The sequence below is a fragment of the Grammomys surdaster genome, unplaced genomic scaffold (assembly GCF_004785775.1).
Source record: "Grammomys surdaster isolate TR1022 unplaced genomic scaffold, NIH_TR_1.0 125243, whole genome shotgun sequence".
Taxonomy (NCBI): Eukaryota; Metazoa; Chordata; class Mammalia; order Rodentia; family Muridae; genus Grammomys; species Grammomys surdaster.
In genome coordinates this window covers 686,926-698,004 of record NW_021620131.1, presented here as the reverse complement: position 1 = coordinate 698,004, position 11,079 = coordinate 686,926, and positions in this window count along the sequence as shown.

Below are 11,079 nucleotides of genomic sequence, written 5' to 3'. Positions count from 1 at the left end.
ATAGGCCTAGGATATAGCTCATTGGAGTAGCATTTGTTTAGTTTGTTGAAAGCCCTGGTTTAATTCTGATGCTTGACACAAGAAGCAGGCAGCTCTCTATGAGTTCAAGGCCAGTCTCATCTCCATAGAATTCCAGATTGACAAGGCTAGTGAGATACTATCTCAGAAAATAAATAAACAACAAAACACAGGACAACCAGATAAAATGAGCAACTCAAGTGACTCAATATAACAGAGAAAGGAATTCAACTTATGCTCAAAGATGTTATCTGTTAATAACAATAATAAAAAGACAGCATTTATATGTTTTAACAGCATCTGCTCATTATAGAATCCTGTTTCAGCTCGCTCCTCCCAGTGTACATTGCTGTCTTTTGGAGAGTACTTGACCCCATGTGGCAGGAATATTAGCAGGCTTGCTTTCTCAAGCCAGTCTTTCCACTTCTGAGAGTCCATACAAGCCTTAACCCACTGAGCCATCTGGATGAGCAGTTTTTAGATCTTTTAACAACATTAATAATGTTTTATTGTAGTATTTTATTTAAAAGTAGAATACAAGAAGAATTCTTTTTTTTTTTTTTCTCAAGATAGGGTTTTTTTATGTGGCCCAGGCTGGCCTCCAATTCATAAGGCTGACTTTGAACTCTTGATCCCCTTATGTCCACACAGTGAGTGCTGGGATGACAGGGGTGGATCACCAAACCTAGTTTATGTGTTGTTAGCGATGGAACTCAAGGCTTCATGCATGCTAGGCAAGCACTCTGCCAATAGTTCGATACTCAGCATCCCTTTTCTCTTTTGAGACAGAGTTTCACTCTAGGTCATATTGCTCTTGAACCTATCTTCTATTTCTAAATGCTGTGATTACAAACATATATCACACAATGCCCAACATGATTTCAGTTTTCTTTCTAGGCCATTCTGTGATTGAAACTCTGTTAGGGTGCTCGATCAGTAAAGTGCTTGCCATGAAAGCAGGAGGACCTGAGTTCTGATCCCTAGTATCTATGTAAAAGGCAGATGCTTCAGTGCTTGTGTATAATCCCAACACTAGAAAGGCAGAGATAGAAGATTCTCAGGACCAAGTGTCTCTTACGCTTTGCTTCGTGTGTGTGTGTGTGTGTGTGTGTGTGTATGTATGTATGTATGTATGTATGTATGTATGTATGTATGTGTATGGTGGGGTCCCCACTTGAGTGAGCCATTGACAAGTCAAGAAAAAAAATCTCAAATAGGTGTTCCCTGATTGTTTTTCAGCAAACCTCCTTGTGCCCACAGGATTTTCATTCCTAGGAGTTGCCTTTGTCACCTCACCTGATAAGTTATTTGTTCTTGTAACAAAGTGCCTTACAAAAACAACTTAAGGAGGGGAAGGTTTATTTAAGCTCACAGATTTGCTTTTGTTGGAACACAGCTCTGTCTCTTGGCCTTCCCCATCTACTCTCTACACAGTCTGCATTCTGCACACCTCACCTTGTATCTTGTCCTTGTTGACAACACTCAGCAAACACCTGCCTGTTTCCTCTGGTCAATCTCTCTGTTTCTCTTTTTCTCTCCCTTAACTTCTTCCTTTCTCTTTTCCATCCTTCCCCTCTTCTTCCATCCCTTCTCCACTCTTTTTCTTCTTCTCTTTCTCTCTTTCTCCTTTGTTTCTATGCAAGTGCAAATGTGTGTACTTCAGTGTGCTGAAGGCTAGAGGACAACTTCAGATGTTACTAAGGTGATGTCAACCATTTTATTTTTTAAAGATTTATTTATTTTTATTTTATATGTATGGAGGTTTGGCCTGCATGTAAGTCTGTACCATGTACTGCCGTGCTTGCAGAGGCCAGAAGAAGGGGTCAGATCCCCTTAGAACCGGACATGTAGATTATCCAGAGCCATCAATGTGGGTTCTGGGAATCAAACCTGGGTTCTTCGGAAGACAATGCTCTTAACTGCTTAGCTACTTCTACCTTGTTTTTTGATACAAGGTCTCTCACTGCTCTGGAACTTACTCATTTAGCTAGGCTGGCTAGCCAGAAAGGTGATCCACCTCTCTACTTTCCTAGTGCCAGCATTTCAAGCATATGTCACCATGACTGGTTTTGTGTGCCTGCGTGTGTGTGTGTGTGTGTGTGTGTGTGTGTGTGTGTGTATGTGTGTAGACCAGAAGTCCATGAAGCTATTTTTTAAGACGGGGCTACTACATGTAGGGTAGGCTGGCCTGGTTAGCCTGTTCATAGAGATCCTCCTGACTCTCACTCTCCAGTGTGCCACCATGTATATAAGTACACATATACTTGTATGTATATGTTTTCAGGGCTGATGTTGGATAACCAATTGGTGTGCTCTTCCCTAGGGAAGACTCTTCGTCCTCTCAGCCTTCCTTAGATGTCTGCAGTTATTTGTACAGGGGGGAGGACCCATGGGCTCTTCTTTGTACATTTTCCAGTGGTTGATGTTCAGCTTGTTTAGCTCACGGTTAGGCAGTCATGTTGGTGAAACTTTAGGGCTCTTACAGTCTTTCTGACCCCTCTTCTGCAATGTTTCCTGAGACATAGATGTGGGAGCTGCATTGTAGACATATCCATGGGAACAGGGCTCCACAAGTCTGCATTTTGATTGGCTGTGGTTTTCTGTAATGCTGTCATTTGTTGTAAAGAAGTGTTTCCTTGATGAAGGCTGAAGGCTACACTTACCTTTGCATATAAAGATACATTTTCGAATGCAGTTAAGGGTTATGCTGATTTAGAAAGTTATGGCTGTATGTACTCCTCCACGATCCATGACTACACTGGAGCTATGTATTTATTTAGGCTTCCAGTACCGGATGTAGATTCCCTCTTTTCGAGTGGGTCTTACGTTCAATTAGAGATCTGTTTGTTGCTGCCAAGGTGTTCTTGCCACTATTGTCTCCTTAGATTTTTAAAATTGAATTTGTTCTCTGGCAATTTTATAGCTGTATACAACATATTCTTAGCACTCTTATACACTGTGGGGTACAACTTGTTGTTCCAACTGTTCAGGAAGATTGAGGCAAGAGGATCCAGAGTGCTCAGCAGCTCAAGACCAGCCTGAGCAGACCCCATCCAAAAAAGAAAAAGAAAAGAAAAGGAAAAAGAAAAAAAAGAAGGAAAAAAGAAAAAGAAAAAAAAGAATGAGAAGCAAAGAATGAGATAAAAAGTGAAGCCAAGAGAAGAAAAAAAATTCTTTGCTCTGCCCATCGTCTTCTCTGGAGGAGTTTGGGGTGCTGCTAAGGAGCTAGCATTCTCTCTATGATGAAAGTTTTTTTGTTTTTAAATTAAACATTAAATACAAGTTCAGCAGACCTCTGAAGAATTTGAGTACATTTATCTATTAAGTATATATAAATTGAACAAACTTTGTGTCTAGCTACTTGTTTTAGGCTTAACTTTGAAAATGTATACAGGAAGCTAAATAAATCTTATCCCCGTAATAAATTACATTTGTATGTAGCATGACTACAAAGTGTAGTTCTGAACACATTACAGAATTTGATTATTTGTAAGGTGAGTATTAACTTGCATGTCTTAATTATCTTTGACCGTTTCCAAAAAGTTAGTAGCTTTTATAAGATTAGGATTTTATAGTTCCATCTCTTATATGTTTGAGCCTTAAAAATAACAATTTTTGAATTGGAGCTCTTTTAATATCAAAATAAAAGTTTTAGTCATAAAAACAGCCCATAGGGAGACTGGCAAATTTACTGGTCCTTTTATAGTGCACCATTATAGAATATTGCAGTTTTTTGTATGGCTTAGTATACCCAAATATCTAAAGCTTAAAGCAAGTAAAGATAAAAAAGCTAGACAAATATTACTGTAAAACTGAGTAAATCTTAGAGATTTATAAATCTTGATTCTCAAATATACCTTATTTATCAAACATATGTTGTTACTTATATAAGTTTTCTAGCAGTTTAGTGTTGAATAGTAAGCAAAGACATACATTTTAAATTAGTTTTTGCTAATCTGTGTAGACCTTTATAACCTTAAATTTTTATCATCATATAGTATATTCTAAAGCACAGCCATATATATAGTATGTTTTAGAAAATATAAACTTATATTTTATCATACAAAAATTAATACCAATCCAAAATATTTGGCAGACTTGTTTTCTTAGTCTACAAAGAGAGATAGTGAGAAACAGAGAGCTCATTAGTACTAAGAAGTTTTACGATTGTTGTTCTATGTTACATGGTCATCTGAAGATTGTGGTTAAGTGACCTGGCGTGTACTCTTTAACCTTAGTAAAGATGGCTGCCAGCCAAGTGGCTACTTATATCTTGATGAGGTCAGCAGCCAAGACAGAGGAGAGCCACGTGGTTGCTATTTAAAAACATCTGTTTTCCTAGTAGACCTATTTTTTAATTGAGAATTGAATCCGAGTTACGTACACATGTACACATACAAAGTTGAATCTATTACACATACAGTATATTCTAGACAAGAGTTGAATCACATATATATCCACATATAGGTGTTTAATTATGTCTTTAGTTATAAGTTTAAAGCCAAATTTTGTTACAGATTTTATAGATTTATAAACCATAACTAATGAACTTACAGATCTTGAGATAGTGTTTACAGCATAATCTTAAGAGACTTTTTGAGAGGAGAATGCAGAGAAATCATAAAGATAAAAACTTTTTTTTTTTGGATTTTAGAGACAGGGTTTCTCTGTGTAGCCCTGGCTGTCCTGGAACTCACTCTGTAAACCAGGCTGGCCTTGAACTCAGAAATCCACCTGCCTCTGCCTCCCAAGTGCTGGGATTAAAGGCGTGTGCCACCACTGCCCAGCGATAAAAACATTTTTAAGAGTGGGAAATAGAACCTTAGGGATAAGTGACTTCAGAATCTTTCGTTTGTGTGGTATCAAAAGTCTTTACAATGTAAGAGAGTTTAGAAGTGCACCAATTTTTTGGCCATTGATCTGCTTTGAGGACAAGCTGTAGTAATAAAATCTGCATCTGTGGGGGGAAAGAGAGAGGGTTGCAAAGTGGAACACTACATTGGAGGGGGGTGTTCCTGTAAGGGAGCTGAGAGGTGATGTGGTAGGACTGCAGGCTGGCGTGAAAGATAGCAAGGAGGGTGCAGGGGAATAGGAAGACCTTGTCTTTAGTAGAGAATCCCAGATAGGGATAGAAAACTGTCCACATGGTGGGTAGGCCAAAAGGGTATAGTAGAGACACTAATGGAGAGAAAGCAAGGGAAGAGTCCCAGGCTGTTGCAGGCAGGACCGCAGATCCTTGGGGAGGCCGTAGAACTGGGGAGAGAGAAGGATAAAAGAGAGATGTCCACGTGAATGTATCAGTACCATTTAATAGGTTATTTCTCCCCCAGTGAAATGAGCCATTTCAAGCCAGATTAGATTACATTAAAGGCAGGTTTATTGGGAAGCTGCTCTGGGGTGAGTTCACTTTAGGGGAGTTGCCATGGGTGAGGGGTAGGGAGAAGAGAAAGAGAGGAAGGGCACAGAGAGAGAAGAAAAGGAGGAGAAGGAGAAGGAAAAAGAAGAGGAGGAAAAGGGAGAAGAGGAAGAAGAGGAAGAAGGGAGACCCAAATGTCTGGATTATATAGAGAAGAGCCTCTGCAGGGTAGGGCAGCCCAGCCCCTTGTAGGTGATGTATTAAGTCTGAAAGTACTGCACAGAGACCACCACCCACATATGCATTGGCAAGAGTGTTTTTATTTCAAGAAAGCACCAATGTTAGGATTTTACACAGTCAAAGAGTGCCACAGAGATCACACTATGCAACAGATCTCACTCAACAGATTTATTTGGGAGAGTGCAAAAGGCCACCTCTGGGTTGGGATGAGAGATAGATAGATAGATAGATAGATAGATAGATAGATAGATAGATAGACAGACAGACAGACAGATGGAGAGCTGTTGGTGCTGAGTCATAAAACCTGGGCTGAGCTGGGGGAGCCCCTGGCTCTGGAATGTGGGCAGTTTCTAACAGAGGATCTTGGAGTTTGATTTCCACTCACAATCACCTGTAACTCCCTTTCCAGGCATCTGATGGCCTCTTGTAACTTCTAAGGGCACTAGGTACACACATGGTAAGAAGACATCCATGTAGGCAAAAACAAACAAGAACAAACAAAAACCATCGCTATACATAAAGTAACACAATAATTTTAAAAGTAAAAGCATAAATCTCTAGTTTTAATTTAAAAAACTAAAAAGAATCCCAATCCTTAATACTAGAAAGAACTTTAACTGAGGTGATAGCCTAGTCAACAGCTTTCTGTGAAAGCATGAGGGCTGAGTCTGATCCCCAAAACCCACAGGAAAAAACAAACAAACAAACAAAAAAACAAACAAAAAAACCAAAACAAGATGGCTCTGCTTGTAACTCCAGAGTAGGGAAAAGCAGAAACAGACAGATTTCAGGTTTGTGAGGTCATCCAGTTTAACTCAGTTGTTGAGTCCCAGGTCAGTGGGAGATTCTGTCTCTAAAAAGCAAGGCTAGGTCATGAAGGGCAGTAAGATGGCTTAGCAGTTACAGGCATTTGTTACTAAGCCTGACAACCTGTGCTTGATCCCCAGAAACCATATGATGGGAGGAGTGTACTGATCCCACCGAGATATCCTCTTACCTCCACACATGCCCTATGGCATGGGCACACACAAACGAAATAAACAAATAAACAAATAAACAAATAGATAACAATTTATTAAAAACAAACAAACACACCAAGATTGGTAGGTCCTTAGGAATGATACTCTCTGGCCTCGACCTGACATGTGTACACATGAACACACACACACACACACACACACACACACACACACACCTTATGCTTCGATTGTATTTCTGAGGTGAGGCAACTGACTTGCATAGCAAAGGCCATAGGCTCCGAGCCCAGCATGGAGCTGGAAAGCTGCACTAAGTGCATGTGTGTTTGGGGGCTGGGGGAAGGCGCTCCTTGCATAAATACAGAAAAGGATGACAACCAGAAACCACAAAAAGCCTTGCAGGAAAAGATTACAGATTGTCTTTTTAAGCACAGAAGTAAAGCACATAAAATAAATACAAATTAGAACAAGCTAATAAACCTACCGATTTTAGAGTTGTTTGAGAACTATAGTGACATTTGTGGGAAACCTTTGGCAATACCTCCTCAAGAAATACTTCCTCAAGCCTTTTTGAGTAACTTCACTTATAAACATTTTATTCAGGAGATGTAGTTATTGGTTCTACAACATCTATAATAAACTACCCATCTGCTGCCACTTTAATTAGAAGCTTACGCAAGACACATTACTCGAAGCTCTTCTTGGGTGTGATATTATCCAGTCATAAAGAAAAGAAAGGAGGCTAGAGAGATCTCGGCTTCGTTAGTAAAATGCTTGCTTTACAAACGTGAAGATCTGTGCTCGATCCCCAGAACCTGTATTTTAAAAGCCAAGATGGGGATGCAAGTCTGCAATCCTCACACTGTAATACTGGGGATGTGGAAACGGGTAGAGCTCCGAGGCTTGTTGGCCAGTCAGCCTACCTTAATGAGAGACCATATCTTAAAAGAACGAAACAAACCAAAACTATACAAACAACCCCCCCACCCCCACCCCCACCCTACACAAAGTGGCCAGGTACAGAAGTATCTACCTTCAATCCCAACAGTAAGGAGTCTGAGGAAGGGAGATAGTCCGAGGCCATCCTGGGTTACACAGTTTGTCTTGGGCAAAGCAAAGGAAGGTGTAAGAAGTGCCAGCCTGTGACTATCATAAAAACTCTGGGACTTGGACATTTTAAGTAGGTTCATTATTGGGAGAAAGAGAGAAAGAAAGAAAGAAAGAAAGAAAGAAAGAAAGAAAGAAAGAAAGAAAGGGAGGGAGGGGTAGAGGGAGGGAGGGAAGAAGGAAGAAAAAAACAAAACAACAAGAAATATTTACTTCCAAGACTTCCAGTGTCACTGGTGATTTGAGGAGTCCTGGTAGAGTCACCACAAAGTACTGGGAAAGTTGACATTCCTTCTTGGGATTCTAATCCTGTTAATAAAATTGTTCTCAATGACAGTTTTATTAGAGCTTAAAAGAAAATGCACATCTTGTTAGGTTTCATTTGGTTGATGTCCCTGGGAGGCCTGCTCTTTTCTGAAGGGAAACAGAAAAGCAATGCATTGAGGGGGGCGGGGCTGAGAGGAGTGGAGGGAGGGGAGGCTGCAGTCTGGATGTATTGTATGAAAGAAGAATAAATAAAAAGAAAAAGAAAAAAAAGACACACAAGCTGTAAATCTTGACAGCTGCCTGAGGAAAAAGACAGAGAAGAGAGAAAATCATGTTGGCCTGGAGGTTATCCACACTGCAGACAAGTACCATGTTGTCATGGGGCAGGTATTAGAGAAAGAGTAAAGCCCAAGGTGTTAGGGAAAGCCTGCTTAGAAAAGAGATATGAAGGAAAAAGTTAAGGTTTTCATAATTCAGAAAAGGAGGCCAGTTTAGGAGGCTGCTGGATCAGAGATATGTAAGACACAGCTTAAGACAGATCCACCTGAGTGGTGTTCCTTAGCTAGGCAGATGATTGATGAACCCACCTGCGATGCTGGGTCCCCACCCAGGCCAGAGATTCCATCCTCTGGACCAGAAGGGAGTGGTTTAGCCTTAATGGGCCTTTAATATTACTTTAACACTGGAAAGGCCTATGTAGACAGCTCATTTATTAAAGTACTTGTGCAAGCATGAATACCTGAGTTTGAATTCCACAGTAGTGCTCATCTCTAGTCCCAGCACTGGGAGTGGGTCAATCAGCCTAGCTGAAACAGTGGGCCCCAGGTTTAATGAGAGGCTGTAAAAATTAAAGATGAAAGCAAAGAGGAAGACACAAATGTTAACCTCTAGCATGCATGTGCACATACACTCACAGACACACACACACATTCATACAAACATACACATACATATACACATAAACACACACACAAACACATGCACATACATACACACATATACATACATGCACACATACAAACACACACATATACAACCATATATATGTATATATATATATATATGTACACACATACATACACACACACACACACACACACACACACACACGAGTTCCTAAAAATACTAAGCTATAAAAACAAGGTGCAGGCTGGAGAGATGGCTTAGTGGTTAAGAGCACTGACTGCTCTTCCAGAGGTCCTGAGTTCAATTCCCAGCAACAACATGGTGGCTCATCATCATCCGTAATGAGATCTGATGCCCTCTTCTGTGTGTTGAAGACATCTATAGTATGCTCATATACATAAAATGAATGAATAAATATTGTTTTAATTTTATTTTTTACAGATTCACCTTACATCCAGCTCACTGCTCACCTCCCGGTCCCACCTCCCACAGTCCTCCCACAGTCCTCCCACAGTCCTCCCACAGTCCTCCCACAGTCCTCCCATCCCCTCATTCCTTCTCCTCTGAGTGGGTGGTGGCTCCCCTGGGTATCTCTCCACCCTGGTAGTTCAAGTCTCTGTGAGGTTAGGTGCTTCCTAGTCCACTGAAGCCAAACAAAGCAGTCCAGCTAGAAGAACATATCCCATGTACAGGTGACAGCTTTTGGGATAACCCCCCCCACCCCTGCTCCAGGTGTTTGGAATCCACAGGAAGGCCAAGCTGCATGTCTGTTAGCTATGTGTGGGGAGGCCGAGGTCCAGCCCATGTATGTTCTCTGGTTGGTGGTTCAGACTCTGAGAGTCCCAAGGATCCAGGTTAGTTGACTCTGTTGGTTTACCTGTGGAGTTCCTATCTCCTTCCGGATATATACTCATACACATAAAATAAATAATTCTTAAAACAAACAAAACACACACACACACACACACACACACACACACACACACACAAACAAGGTGTAAGGTTTTGAGAAAGTTAAAAGTGGAATTATCATGTGTTAAGAATTTTGACCTTAAATGTTCCTCAAAAGCTCACGTGTTTCATGTGGTAAGGCTTACCTCAGTGAAGCAGGTGATGAGGTCTCTGACCTGACTAATGGATTTATTCATCAATGGGCTAATAACTTAATGCATCCCTGGATAGGTAAAAGCCTTAGAAGCATCAGAACCCTTTCCCTTTCTTCTTTCCTCCTTTGCTCCCGTTGTACTCTGAAGTCAGTTATAAAATGAGGATTTTTAAGGACTCTTGCTGTTGTAGGACACGACCTGGGAATGATTGTTCCCAGCTTGGCCTGTGACCTCTCCTAACTGTTGAAACAGGCGTGGGTTCTGGGCTGGCAGGAAGTCTTAAATTATGAACTGGTTATTCAGCACTGTGGTGCCATGTGCCAGCTGCTTCAGGGAAAACTGGATAGGATCCAAATAGGAGGTAAAGAGAATCGTAACATCCAACTTCTGCTCCAGGGATCGAAGAGCCCGAGGCATAGTAGGAGAAGGTGGGGATGAGGCAAGAAGCAAGAAGGCTGCCAGATCTCTAAGGTGGGTGGGCTGCCACAGAGGGGGAGGTCCAAGCCAAATGTGTCTATCTTTAGAGGTCCTCAGGCGGACAGATCAGGCACACAGACAGACAGACAAATGGAAACACATATACATTCAGATACACAGAGATACAACCAATGGAAACACACACACACACACACACATCACAGGTACATGCCAAAACACACACATACACACTCACAGAGACAGAAATACTTGTAAGCAGATGCAGAAAAATATACAGAAACACAGCTGACACAGAAACAAGAGATACAGAGAAACATACATACCAATTCAAACACACTCACAGAAGTACACAGACAGACAGACAGACAGACACACAAACACAGACACATATACACACACACATATGGAGATAGCCACATATACAGATAGGCATTTTGAATAAAAAAGAAATAAAAAAGAAAGACGTGATTGCTTCTAGGTATGGTGGAGGATAAGGTATATTGAAGATAAAAGAGAGCATAGCCGGAAGTAGTGACATCCAGGAGGGTCCAGAGTGAACATGACCGAGTTGGGCTACGTGAGGAGATGAGGGGAGGGAGATGAGAGAGAGGAGCCACTGACCAAGAGGGGCAGCCTGGGCCAAGAGACCGGCATAGCCAAAATG